At 40.4% G+C, this 15,058-nt stretch overlaps 1 protein-coding gene across 1 annotated transcript in view; it reads right to left on the bottom strand.

Moving 5' to 3' along the window:
• Positions 1 to 15,058, bottom strand: part of pdgfc (platelet derived growth factor c) — a 386,544-nt gene that overhangs the window by 173,734 nt on the left and 197,752 nt on the right. The gene's annotated exons all lie outside the window — the stretch shown is intronic.

The following is a 15,058-nucleotide window of genomic DNA, read 5'->3' as shown; positions in this document are numbered from 1 at the left end:
TAAATATGTAACTGTATTGTTAGGTTGAAAGTCCCTAATAGATTCTTTAAGGTCTGATCAAAATTAATACAAGATACATGCACTTTAATATGAAGCAATATATGTATATATTGTATCACACACAAACAAGTAAGCCTCACCACAACTTTTATCTATCAGGGACTTTGGTGATGGTGACACTCAGAGATCTACCTTAGATTCCATGGCATTGGTCTCATGAATTCCAGCTTGATGGTGTATCATCCAATGAGTGGGACAAAGTCCCTGATGTTAATACTATTCTGGTTACATACTGTATTATTTTGTAGTGCTTCCAGTACTTTTCCAGCCATTCCATAGTACAGAAAATAAGTTGAAAAGATCGTCCTGTTAACTATGTAAAAGAATGGTTTCCACAGAGAGTCATGTTTCTGCAGTTATCTCCTAACCAAAATAGGCATGGTTTTCTTTAAACACCATGCCTATCTTCATGTATTTTTCCACTTTGCTTCAATTGCTCATTGTCATGAGCAATTAATCTTTAACAATTAACCCATAATGGATTGATTTAAAGGTATTTATAGTTAAACACAGTAACATGCTCAAATCAAATTCATCTTCACTATTTTAACGACAGCATTACCCACCGTAACTATGACAAGCTGCTGAGTACGAAATAGACAAGAGGCACAATAGTTCCCCAGTATATTCTACAAGGCAATACCCCAAATGATCAGAGTTAATTTGCTAACCAATCAGCTTTTCTCATGGAGTATAAATTATTATTCCCTGTGAAATTTACCATTCTTGTCCTGCTGAGTGTAAGACAAAAAGCAAGGCGAAATGCACTACCAAATAACTACTAAAATAATATCACACTGTTTAAGCAACGGAAACCCGATACAAATACATGAAGCAATTCTTATGATTACATCACCGAGAAGGGTTTCCACCATAGACTATCAAAGCCAGTTTTTTAAAATGTCCAAAATGCTGAATTCAGAAATTAAATATTACTACTTTTATGTGTTAAAAAGAAAGTTTTGCGGTTTAAATCATCCAAATACGTAAATTTAAAGCATGTATTATCAAAATCAGCAGTAACAGCACTCATAATTTCAAAGTATAAGATAAACAATCTATATTTTAAATAATTGAAGTTAACAACTGGTTTATCAGAGTTGTAACAACCTTCTGTGTCTTGAATGAATTGCTTGCTGAATCAATTGCCAGCATTCGGTCAGACAAAAATAAGGAAGAGATGAGTATGGCTGAAGAACAAAATGCATGCGGTCAGGCATTTAAGTAGAATGCATCTGACAAGCCTCTCAAATTTTCGAGATCATTAGGAGTCATTGTACTAATTACACTTTGCTACCCATTCATTTCGGCACTCAAATCAGTTGTGTGCAGAAAATGGGCAGTCCAATAATATCATGAACATGAGGCTGAACAATTTTAGAGAATAAAACAACGAACTGCAGATGCTGGACATCTGAAAAAAAAACAAACAGAAATTACTGCTGAAACTCAGCTTGTTTGGCATCTGTGGAGAGAAACCAGAATTTCTATTCTCTCCAAAGATGTTTCCAGAGCATACTTAATTCACATTTTCCTTTTGATGACAGGCTGCCTCTCTGATGGCACTAGGAACGCAGACAGGCATTACAATTTCTATCACTGCTTCCACAGGCCTATTCAAAGTGGAATGCAAGATTCAAACTGAAGTTGCATTCCCTACTTTGATTCATGATTAAACAACACTGGAAATGACTGTGGAATGGACATGAGTCAGAGGATTACTTCTCTGTTCCACACCCAGGTTTTCTGACGCCTTCCTAGTATTCCCTCTGAAGGAAATAAGGGCAGGGAAAATAATCTGTTCTCCAGCCATCTTGCTACATGCTCAGAACAAAACTTTTCCAGGTCATGTAGAAGAGGTAGAAGATCATCTACCACAGTTCTTGTTTCAAAAGCTCACAAGATTAGTACAGAGGGGTGCATTACATGAGGTGATGGTTTAGTGGTATTATCGCTGGACTGTTAATCCAGAGATGTCCTTAATGTTCTGGGGACCTGAGTTCGAACTGCCATGAATCTAATTTAAATTAGATAAAAATCTGGAATTAATGACCATGAAACTGATGCTGATTGTCTGAAAATCACATCTGATTTGCTAATATGGAAGGAAGCTACTGTCCTTGCCTAGTGTGGTCTACATGAGACTCAAGCTCACCACAGCAAAGTGGTTGACTCTTAATTGACCTCTAGGCAAGAAATGTTGGCCTAGCCTATGAAACCAACATCCCACGAATGAATAAAAAAAACTCTCGTAACATTCATCTCACAGACATTGTCGACATTCTCAATTAATCTCATCATTCATCACATCCTTTAACGTACATTTATTGATAACATTGATAGATGAGTAAGCAAGCAAGATCATGTTAAATGGAGTATAATGTGGGAAAACGTGAGGTTGCTCATTTTAGAAGAGCAAAGGAACAGTATTATTTAAATAGAGAAAAACAGCAGAAAGCTGCAGCATAACCTGCATACTTATGTATGAAACACAAAAAGCTAGCATATAGATACAGCAGGTAATCAGGAAGGCTAATGAAATGTTGGCACTTATTTCAAACGGGTAGAAGTTTAAGAATATTATTAACATTAGGCAAAATGGTGTTTTGGAGGGAGGCGTTTTGAAGAGGTGATGAAGATGATTGATGAGGGAAAAGCAGTTGATGTTGTCTTCATGAACTTCAGTAAAGCCTCTGACTTTGACATGGCAGACTGGCACAAAAGGTGAAGTCATACCAATTCAGGGGTGAGCTGGCAAGATGGGTTCAGAACTGACTTAGTCATCGGAGACAGGGAGTAGCAGTAGGAGGATAATTTTCAGAATGGAGGGTTGTGACTAGTGGTGTTCCATAGAGATCAGTGCTGGGGCCTCTGCTGTTCATTTTCCTGCAAAACGTTTATGTAGACAATGTAACTGGTCTACTTAATAAGTTTGCAGACAATAAAAGATTGGTGCTATTTCAGGTAGTGAGGAAGACTGTCAAAGAATACAACTGGACATAGATCAGTTAGAGACATGGGAAGGAAATGGCAGATGAAGTTTAATCTGGACAAATGTGAGATGATGCATTTTGGAAGTTTAAGCACAGATGGAAATTATATAGTGAATGGCAGAATCACCGAAGGTGGCAGTGCAGGTAAGTAAGGTAGTTAAAAAAAAGGCCTATGGTATGCTTGCCTTCATTTGAAGGGGCACTGAGTATAAGGATAGGCCAGTAATGCTGCAGCTTTATCGAATTTTAGTTAGACCACACTTGCAATACCGTATACAGTTCTGGTCACCATACTACCAGAAAGACATGGAAGCTTTAGACAGGGTACAGAAAAGGTCTACCCAAATGTTGCCTGGTATGGGGGATTTTAGCTACGAGAAAAGGTTGGATTGACTGGGTTTGTTTTAACTGGAATGCAGGAGATTGAGAGACGACCTGATCAAAGTTTAAGATTGCGAATGGCACGGATAGAGTGAAAAGTATGAGGCTTTTTCCCAGGGTGGAGGGGCCAATTACTAGGAGCCACAGGTTCAAGATGCGAGTATGAGGGAAATTTAAAAGAGATGTGCGAGGCATGTTTTTCACACAAAGTGTGGTGAGTGCCTGGAACACGCTGCCAGAGGTGGTTATGGAAGCAGACAATAACAGCATTCAAGGATCACCTGGGTGAATACATGAATACGAAGAGAATATAGAAATACAGATCCTGTAAGCGAAGACAGATTCAGTGTGGAAGGGCAAAATGTGTCAGCACCGGCTTGGAGGGCCGAATGCCTTTTTCTTGTGCTGTATTGTTCTTTGTAAGAGGGAAGTCTTACTGAAACTATACAAAGTGCTGGTGAGACCACATCTGGAGTACTGTAAGAAATTTTAGTCGCTTTATTTAAGGAAAGATATTGTTTCATTGAAGGAGGTTCAGAGAAGATTTATTACGATGATCCCTCTTATGGAGGGATTGTTTGATGAGTGAAGGCTAAACAGGTTGGGACTCAACTCGTTGGAGTTTGGAAGAATGAGAGGTATTCTCATTGAAATATAAAAAGCTTGACAGTGTAAATACTGAGAGAATATCTCTTCTCATCAAAGAGTCTACGACCAGAGAACACAGTCTCGGAATAAAGGAGCATCAATTTAAGACTGAGATGAGGAGGAATTTCTTCTCTCAGAAGGCTGAGAGTCTTTTGAACTCCTTGGGACAGAGAACTGTGGGGGCAGAGTGCTTGTGTATATTTAAGGCTGAGATAGAGGACAGATACTTGATCAGTTTGGGAATCAAGGGCTATACATTCCTCCAAGAACAAAGACCTCGCAGAACAATTGGGCTTCTCATTCACAGTAAGTTCACAGGTTGCCTTGTTTCACAATACTGATCTTCCCCTCTGCAGATGCAGTCTTTAGCAGGGCCCAAGAGGGCTCCAAAACATTAGGGGCATTCATCATGGCAGTCAGAATAGGGACATAAGCAGCTGACTTGATTCAGGCTACACAGTATCCAACATGAAGGCACAGTATAAAAGGGAGTGAAGCTGAGTCAGTACACAATGAAATAAGCAAAGATATCTGAGAAAATGCAATTTTTACAATATGCTTGGTTGTATGACACTGCTTTAAAAAAAATGTCAGTATCTACCAAGGGATGGAAAACATTACCTTTACCTCTTACCATAAGTGGGCAAGACCATGTGACACTACTCATTTCCTATGATGCATAGCCATTAGCATATTACATGGATTTAACACCTTATTATACAATTGATATATACTTTCTAGTTACTTAGATCAGAGTAATTTGTTTTAACCACTTCCCCATCTTGTCCACTCTAAGCTACCTTCTAACTTTCCTGATAATAACAACAACTGAGGATATTAACTGACAGAGATAAAGGGGGGTTGTGGGGGGAGAAACAGGCTAGTTTAGGGTTGACTGGTTGAACAAAAGCTTTTTATGACAGGCATCAGGGAAATAGGTGGAAGAGTGGGTGTCATAAATGCAATGGTGCAAGCCAAGTGAATATTGTATTCAGAGAATCATAGGGTTATACGATTGTTATACAGTTACAGTAAGGAAGCAGGCCATTTGGCCCATCGAGTCCACACTGAGCTTGTGAAGAACATCCCACCCAGACATATTCATGCATCCACCCCCACCATATTCCTGTAACCCTGCATTTCCCCTAGTTGATGCACCTAGCCTGCACATCTCTGGACACTATGGGGCAATTTAGCATGGCTAGTCCACCTAATCTGCACATGTTTGGACTGTGGTAGGAAACCCATGCAGACCCAGGGAGAATGTCTAAAATCCACACAGACAGTTGCCCAAAGGTGGAATCAAATCCGTGTCTCTGTGCTATGAGGCAGCACTACTAGCCACTGTGCTGCCCTAAGGGGTCATCCTCTTCATAAGGATATTCTGGTCGTCTGAGCAAAAGGTGAGCAGCTGTGGGTACATTTTCTTCCTCATTTACCCTTCTTCTTTCTCCATCCCCTCTGTCAAGTCAGCAAGATTTGAACACTTCACCTTGTTCCTTCTGAACAATCAAAATTCACTGTAAAGCAATGTCGTGCACAGAACAGTAAGACACAACCATTTTACGACCTGCTGGTGTATGTACCAAGAAATCTGATCCTATGCCTGCAGATTCTGCTTTAAGGATAGTGCCTCCTGCAAGCTGCTCCTCTCAAGAATTGCCCACTCTATTTTGTACCACTACTAGGCTGTGACCATATTGGCCTTTAACTGTCATTCAAATGTAAAAAGTTACCTCTAAGTTGCATAAAATGGCCTTTCAACAAATCAGTCTGAACAAAACCATTTGCATTGACAGGTAAGAAAGCAGCTGTAAATGCTGAATATCTATTGACATTTTAACAGGAGGTTGATTTTGGGTCCCTCAATTCCTGCTGTGTTTTAATTTTCTTTTACTGGTCATTTCCAAAATGGGATGGAAATAATGAGCATAGTATCAAATGGAAAACAGTATTTTAAAATTGCTCTAATTTACTAATTTGAATGGGCTAAGTGACAAGTTCTCTCTTCTAAGGGGTAAAATGTGGGCACCCCAATATATTGTTTTTAAATGTGGAAGTCACCAGCTTGGAGCCATCTTTCCAACTTGCTGGTTTTAAGCTTCCTGCCACAACATTCAGACAGCATGCTCTTCCATCTTAAAATTCAACCCCATGTAGCACAATATCTCCAAGTGCTTCACATTCAAGTAATTATTTTTGAATTAGTACTAAATTATTAAATTAGTTCGGTACATAATATTGATTCAAGCTATATTTGATTTCCCACAGGCAACACACTAATTTTGAGCTGTATGCTTGTTATAATAATTTGTTCATGCAGCTAGTGCTATCCATGCTGTTCATTGTCTGCAGAAATCAGGAGGAGGCCCAAAGCCATAACCTTCTAGCATTACTCAAAACTAATTTGCACTGCTTAAAACTACAATACATCCTTTAATGGAAAGGTGCACTGTAGCTGAAGCAAGTAGGAATTCATCAGGAAATGTGCTGGGACTAAGTGGGGAATAGCACACCACGGAAAGGTAAACTTAAAGGGTTTTCATGCTCCATTGAAAGTGTTGAAGTTGGTGGATTGATATCTTGTGTCTATAGAGGGACACAGGGCCTTCGAACATAGAAAAGGCAGTGAAAGCAAATAGTCATGGAGGTTAATGATAGCATTGAGCAGCTAGATGCAGTGCCATAAGTAGTATAATTATTTCATATAAGTTATCAAAGTTAGTGAATGCACTTTCAAATGTCATATCTCACAAACTGCTTCACTAGCTTCAACTGCCGGTCAACTTCAGCACACTGACATCCATAGTTTCATTTTACCTTCGCACATTTAAAAATGTAGTATTCTGTCAGATTATTTAACACTGTGGGATATTAAACATGGCAAATCTCCTCAACACATGCCATTATACTCATTAGCATCTCCTTTATCTTTGACCAGTTTAGATAAATGTGATCTGCTGCATTTTGGCAGGGCTTATACACTTAATGGTAAGGTCCTGGAGAGTGTTGCTGAACAAAGAAACCATGCAGTGCAGGTTCATAGCTCCCTGAAAGTGGAGTCGCAGGTAGTTAGGACTGTGAAGGTGACGTTTGGTATGCTTGCATTTACTGGTCATTGCATTGAGAAAGGATTTTTTCTGAAGAAGGGTACCGGCCCAAATCGTCAAGCTTTCCTGCTCTCTGATGCTGCTTGGCCTGCTGTGTTCATCCAGCTTCACACCATGTTATCCAGCATAGAGAAAGGAGTTGGGCAGTCATGTTGCGGCTGTACGGGACATTGGTTAGGCCACTTCTGGAAATACTGCGTGCAATTCTGGTCTCTCTCCTATAGGAAGGATGTTGTGAAACTTGAAAGAGACACTGCTAGATATTATTGAAACAGACATTGCTGGAGCTGTGGGCAATGACATGTTATAACTCAAATAGTCAGGCAGTGAAAAACAGAGGAGTTGAGTTCTTATACACAAAGCTTTGACTTACACAGATACAAACAGATTATTATGCGACTTTAAACGATAAACATATTTCTGCCTGCTCTTTTGGAAAATAAAATTATCCACAGGATAGGCCAGCATTTATTGCTCATCCTTCATTGCCAGAGGTGGTTAAACATCAACCACAATGCTATGGGTCTGGAGTCATTTGTAGGCCAGACCAGGTAAGGGTTGTTACGACAATTGACGTTGGTTCTGTGATCATCCTTAGACTCTTAATGTCATATTTGTATTGAATTCAAATTCCACCAACTGTCATGGCAAATAATGCCTGAATCTCTAGAATTTATACTGTAGCAATAATTCCATTAGACCAAAAGCTCCCTCTCTTATATCAGCACAAGTAATTGCTCAGTTAATATTCATCATCTAAATACAACTGACTCCTAACTGATACACATTTCCTGCAAAGAGTTCTTGTTGTGTAGTGGTAGTGTCCATACTCTCGACTTAGGAGGCCGGGGTTCAAATTCCACAGTTCCAGAGATGTGTAATAACATCTATGATCAGGTGGATTTTAAAAAAAATCTATTTTCTGGAAGCATGGAACTACTGAAGGTCCTTATAAATAATTCTACTCCTTAGGTCACATCTCTGTCCACAAATCTTTAGACAGTGTAAACATGGGTTGCATTTAATGGGGGTACAAGGCTCCTTGCACCTTCTTGCTAAAGAGTCAAGGTGGAAGCTGTCTCACTGCCATCTAACAGTTGACTGGCCATTAATTGCCTTGATGTGGATCTTCCTCCCCTCAGCAACAGGAAATCCCATCTCAAATTTTTGACAACCAATCAGAAGATGCCAAGTCTTAGACACAAAAGCCATTCGGAAAAGTGGAACTGCAGCACCATCTGCTTTAAAATGCTTTATACTGGAGCCATGATTGCAAGTTGGTCTAGAGGTCTTGCACAGCCAGATGACAGGTCCAATAAGGAGCAGAGGTGGGCAAGGAAGTACCATCCACAATGAGGTTTTCTAGTTCCAGAGCTGATCATGCTGTAAGGCTATCTACAGTCTCTTTGACTGAAGGTCAGTAGTCTTCCACAAAGTATACCATAACCACTGGATTAACACTACAGAGCAATACTAGGATAGTCAAAGACACATGGAAAACAGGCACAAGGAAATGCACAAAAATGATCAGTTTGCATTGAATACAAATGGCTGGACTTCATTAATAAATTGTTACATTTTAATTTATAAATTTAGAAAGTTTATTTTCCTGTGACTTTTTTGTTTTTGTACTGTGGCCAAATTAATGCTGTGACTCTCAGTGATAGAAAGATAGTAGGTTGTGCGGCTGTTGGTGAATAGGAAAATTATATTGCTGTATCAATAACACTAAAAGATATAGGAGCAGAAAAGGCCATTTGGCCCATTGAGTCTGGACTACCATTTAATTGTGACCAACATGTCACTCAACACCAATCTCCTGCCTTTTCCCTGTAACCCTTGCTCCCCTTACCAATTAAGAACCTATCTCTGTTTTAAATACACTGTACTACTTGGCCTCGACAGCCCTCTGTGGCAATGAGTTCCACACATTAAGCACCCTTTGGCTGAAGAATTTCCTCCTTATCTCGGTTCTAAAGGGTTGTTCCTTCACTCTGAGGTTGTGCTCTTGCATTCTAGTCTCCAACTAATGGAAATATCTTCTCCATATCCACTCTATCCAGGCCTCACAGTGTTCTGTAAATTTCAATCAGGTTCCACCCTCGTCCTTCCAAACGCCGAGCACAGGCATAGAGTCCTCACCCACTCTTCACACGATAAGTTCTTCAACCCCAGAATAATTCTTGTAAACTTCCTCTGGACACCCACCAATTTCAGCACATTCTTCCTTTGGTACGACTCCCAGAGCTGCTCAGAATATTCCGAGTGCAATCTGACTACAGCCATGTACAGCCTCAGGTGTACATCTCTGCTCTTGTGTTCTAACCCTCTTGAGAAGAATGCTAACATTGCATTTGCCTTCCCAATTGCCAAATGACACTGCATGTTAACTGTAAGAGAACTCTAAACTAGGACCCGAGTCTTTTTGTGCTTCAGATATCCCCAGACTTTCCCTATTTAGAAAATTTTGCCATTGCTATTCCACTGTCTGCCCTGCTAGGTACCCCTTCCAATCCTCTTTGAGCAGCTCCTCCCTCATGTCTTTATAGTTGCCATTACTAATTATAATACCCCGAACAGGCTCTACCTCAAGATGTTTCTAAAAATCATCTTGTAGACATTATATTAATGCCTTTTCTTGAAATCTACTACCAACCTGATTTTCCCAGTCCACCTGCAAATTGAAGTCCCGCATGATTATTGTAACAGTGCCTTTTTTTAAAATGCCTTTCCTATCTCCAGATTTATTTTCTTCCTGACTACTGCTAGGAGGCGTATACACAATTCCCATCAGTCTCTTTGCTCCTTTGCAATTCTTCAGCTCTGCCAGTGCAGATTGTAAGCTTTTTGGCTCACTATAAGTATTCTTGCTGTTGATCAAATTTGATTTCTTACTATCAAGGCAACCCCACCCTCTTCTGCCCATCTGCCTATCCTATCAATAGGACATGTATCCTCAGATATTATCCACAGCGCTAGTCACTTAAATCACCGGGACTCTGGCCCCAGCTTGACTCAGGTGAAGTCCATCCCATCAGAACAGCTCCCTCCTTTTCCAGTATTGTAGTATTTGAATTAATTAATCACAGACAGACTAGGCAGAAATGGGCTGTCTAAGTTACCTTGTCCATTCTGCTTCGTCTGCATTCTCGTGCTTGATGTACAGGAAATTACCACAAATCTTCACCACTAGTCCAGACAGTGGAAACATTGTTTGAGCTGTGCTTTGTCATATTTTGTGTGAAGCACAAAGTAATTCACAAATGAAAAGGTTAACTGACATCGTAACAGATGTTCCACACATCAGGATATAAAAAAACTGTTCCTGAAAGCAGGTAACCAGCACATGTTCTCCCCACCCCTCCCAAACCATTTCATTTGAGTTATGCTAACGCTAAGTGCTCTGGTTGAAGAGTAAGTTCTCATTACAGTTAAGACTAAGCTGAGGTCTCAAAAGGGACTGTCATATAACTCATAAAATTAGTTATTATGTATAGCGCAATAAATCTATAGTGCTCAAGAAGGCCAAGCCTCCTTGCCCCATTGGTATCAATAAGTTAGCCAAATACTAATAAGAATTGGTGGTGGTGAATCTATACAAGGAATATCAGGTGGCTCTGGTGGACACAACGACACAGTCTAGATTTCTACAATTTAACATTCATATAAAATGTACCCACTTAAAAGATGTTAAGTTTTATTCCAGCTTTGTTGTTCTGGGTGTACAGGCATTTTAATTGGAGTTTGGTGAATAAAGAAGTACAAGTAGGGTGGGGGGAGTCGGGGTGGAAAGGGAGTGGCAGAGAAGGCATATCTTTCTTTTTCTATCTATTACAGCATCTAGCAATTGTTTTATTTTGGTCAAGAAGAACAAGCTGATTTATATGTTATTTTAACTATAATCAATATTTGATACCGTTACTGTGTGACAGGTCAGCCAGGCAAGTGGTACGTATATCTTTCCCTCCATCATAAGATCAGTGATGTTCACTAATGATTGCACAACAACACCATTCGTAACTCCAAAGATACTAAATCAATCCACTTCTGAATGCAGCAAGAACTGGGCAATATCTAGGTTTGTGCTGACCAGAGGCAAGCAACATTCATGCCACAGAAACGCCCAACATTTACTGTCTCCAATAGAAGAGAATCTCATCATCATCCCTTGACATTCAAAGGTAGTACTACTGCTGCATCTCTGGCTATCAACATCCTGGGGGCTTCCCACAGACCAGAAATTGACCTGTACAAGACATAGAACATAGAACATTACAGTACAGTACAGGCCCTTCAGCCCTCGATGTTGTGCTGGCCTGTCATACCGATCTGAAGCCCATCTAACCTACACTATTCCATGTACATCCATATGCTTATCCAATGATGACTTAAATGTACTTAAAGTTGGCGAATCTACTACCATTGCAGGCAAAGTGTTCCAAAGCGTTACTACTCTGAGTAAAGAAACTACCTCTGACACCTGTCCTATATCTTTCACCCCTCAATTTAAAGCTATGCCTCCTCGTGCTCGCCATCACCATCCTAGGACAAAGGCTCTCCCTATCCACCCTATCTAACCCTCTGATTATTTTATATGTTTCAATTAAGTCACCTCTCAACCTTCTTCTCTCTAACAAAAACAGCCTCAAGTCTTTCCTCGTAAGACCTTCCCTCCATACCAGGCAACATCCTAGTAAATCTCCTCTGCATACAAGGCTGCGGTATAAGAGCAGGTCGAAGGAATCCTGCAGTGAGTGACACACTTCCTGGCACCCCTGCTCACCATCCAAAGCTACATTTCAGATGTGTGATGGAATAGTCTCCATTTGCCTAGATGTGTGCAGCTCCAAGAACAGTAAAGAAGATTGAAATCATTAGGGCAATGAAGCCTGCTTGATTAGTACCAAATCCACAAGCATCCACTTCCTCTACCACTGACGCTCAGTAGCACCAGCAGTGTGTGCTATCGACATCACATACTGCAGACATTCACCAAAGCTCCTTAGACGCGGTCTTCCAAACCCACAACTATGACTGTGAAGAAGGATGGCACGGTGGCTCAATGGTTAGCACTGCTGCCTCACAGGTACCTGGGTTTGATTCTGTCAACACTGTCCGTGTGGACTTTTCAAATTCTCCCCGTGTCTACGTGGGTTTCCTCCGGGTGCTCTGGTTTTCTCCTACAGCTCAAAGATGCGCAGGCTAGGTGGATTGGCCATGCTAAATTGTTCATAGTGTTCAGGAATATTTAGGCTAGGTGGGTTAGACATGGGAAAGTAAGGGAATGGGTCTGGGTGTGTTGCTCTTTGGAGGGGCAATGTGAACTTGTTGGGTCTAATAACCTGCTTCCACACTGTGGGGATTCTATGATTCTATGACAGACCACTGGGGAGATAGGTATTGTTCCCTGTAACCATAAGGATGGGTTGCAAAGGCTCTGATCCCTGCTCAATGTCAGGGTTAAGGACAATTCCTTGAGCTGGAAGGGAACAAATGGAGTGGCATCATCTATACCAGCAAAAATGACATTGATACAGCTAGAAAAAAAATTGCTGCTACAAGAATTTGAACAGTCAGAAGCTAAAATATAAAGCAGAATCTCCAAAGAAATGATGTCAGAATTACTAAATGTGCCTGGCCAAACTGGCCTAAGTAAATAAATGAATGGTGTAAAGATTAGTTTCAGTGGAATGGGTTTCAGTTTAAAGGTACTGGGATAGAATGGAGCTATTTCAAAAGAATGGGCTGTGCCGGGACCAGTGTCCTAGTGAGTTAAATCACCAACTAGGCTTGCAAAGAAGGCTATAAAATAGGTAGAGGTGGGAAGCTTTCAGGCAAAGGAATACATGTTTTACAAAACAAAATATATGGTGGCATTCCAGGATAGTTATTTAGGTAGTGAGTGGAACAAGAAGGGACACAAATAAATACAATGACTATCGCTAGAGAAAAGAAACACTTGGAAAACTAATGGGGCTAAATTATACTCAATAACAAGTCCCCTGGCCCTGATGGTTTGCAACCAAGGGTATTAAAGGAAGTTGCTGGAGAAACAGTGGATTTTAATGCAGGAAATTTCAACTTTAATACAGGAAAAGCAGGTGGGATAGAAGAAGGAAATGGGAAATTATCCAATCCTTCGGAGGAGGCAAGTCATTCATTTAAACATTTACAGTATATGCATAAGAGTTTTTTAAGCATTATCTTTAAGAGTGGTCAGCATTGTTTCCTAGGCCTCAGGAAAATTAACAACTGAAAGTAGATGAGGACTGCTCAAAGGAATGGATAACTTTCCCAAACATCCTTGTTAATCTCCGCGCTGATTGAATCCATTACTCCCCATTTCCCCCAGTCAACATATAATCCAATACCCTGTTAATGTTCTCCCTGAACTGCTATTACACTATGACTCCCACAATCTTAGTTGTCCCAATCTCTTGTATTCATGAGTCACCAATTGGTGCCCCCCCATTACATCTTAGCTCTTTAAAACTTCCCACTGACATTGATGATTGATTTTTATGCATACATGTAGACATTCCTAACCTCTTGTAACTCACATTGTACCCTCAACCCTTAAACCCCTGGTATTCATGACCCATCACAAACAATGGCTCCTCATACCAAGAAATCACAATCTCTCTGTACCAGGTCACTCCTTTTTTAATCTCCAGGTCCATGCATACTGGCCTTAAGACATTAAATTATTCTGGCAACTCATCTCAAGGACCTTCCACCAGCCCTAATGCTTCCAAGCTACCCCATTGATGTCTATCCCAAACACTAATGTCTCCAGATCTGCCAACTTATAGTCCCCGAATTCTTGGTCTCTCCAATCAGCCCACTGGTTTGACCAGCCTGACCTTTAATTTAACTCCGTCTCAACTCTGTGCTCTCAGAGCCTCTCCACCTGACAGCTTTTCAATTTAGTTCCCTGCAACCATCAGTGGCTTTTACAAATTCAAAAATGGTAAAACAGGTACTTCTATTCAATGTGGGATCACCTGAAAGAGTTCTGTGTTTCTGGATTTCCTAACTGCTAACTGCACACTAAAACCATCAGTCCTTCTTCGCTTTCCCATAAATATTGAAGAAGAACAGAGGAACTATATAGGGATGAGGTCAGAGTTAGATGGAATGGACTGGGAAAGTAGTTTAGCAAAAAAGACTGTTGAGGAACAATGGAAAATATTTTGGAAAATAATTCAAGACTCACAGCAATGTTGTATTCCAGGAAGGATGAAGGATTCCAGCAAGGGGATAAACTGAATGTGGTTAACCAGGGAGGTTAGAGAAGTATCACATTGGTAAAGGACGACATACAATATAGCAAGGATTAGTGGTAAACCAGAGGATTGGAAAAGTTTTACAGCTATCAAAAATGATGTAAATATAAAGTGGGACAAAATTATATATGGGGGCAATTACAACTGTCAAGATGGACAGCAAGGGCTTCTTTAAATATATAAAAATGAAGGAAGAAGCCAAGGTGAACAAAAGCCCATTTGAGAAAGGAACTGGGTTAGCAATAATGACAAACCCAACAAAAGATAGAGGAACGTAAAAATTAGGAGCAGGAGTAAGCAATTCAGCACCTTGAGTCTGCTTCATCATTTGATACAATCATGGCTGATTTCATGTTGTCCTCAAATTCACTTTTATGCCTGCTCTCCCATAACCCTTCAACCCATTACTGATTAGAAATTGAGTAAATTAAAGAGGAATCAGACCAATGTCCCAGCATCCTCTATATGCTCAGATAGTAGGATGGTGACGGCGAGCACAAGGGGGCATAGCTTTAAATTGAGGGGTGAAAGATATAGGACAGATGTCAGAGGTGGTTTCTTTACTCAGAGAATAGTAAGG

This window comes from Stegostoma tigrinum, chromosome 1, assembly GCF_030684315.1.
Source record: "Stegostoma tigrinum isolate sSteTig4 chromosome 1, sSteTig4.hap1, whole genome shotgun sequence".
Taxonomy (NCBI): domain Eukaryota; kingdom Metazoa; phylum Chordata; class Chondrichthyes; order Orectolobiformes; family Stegostomatidae; genus Stegostoma; species Stegostoma tigrinum.
The sequence above is the reverse complement of the archived record's forward strand: the minus strand, read 5'-3'. Positions and strand labels throughout refer to the sequence as shown.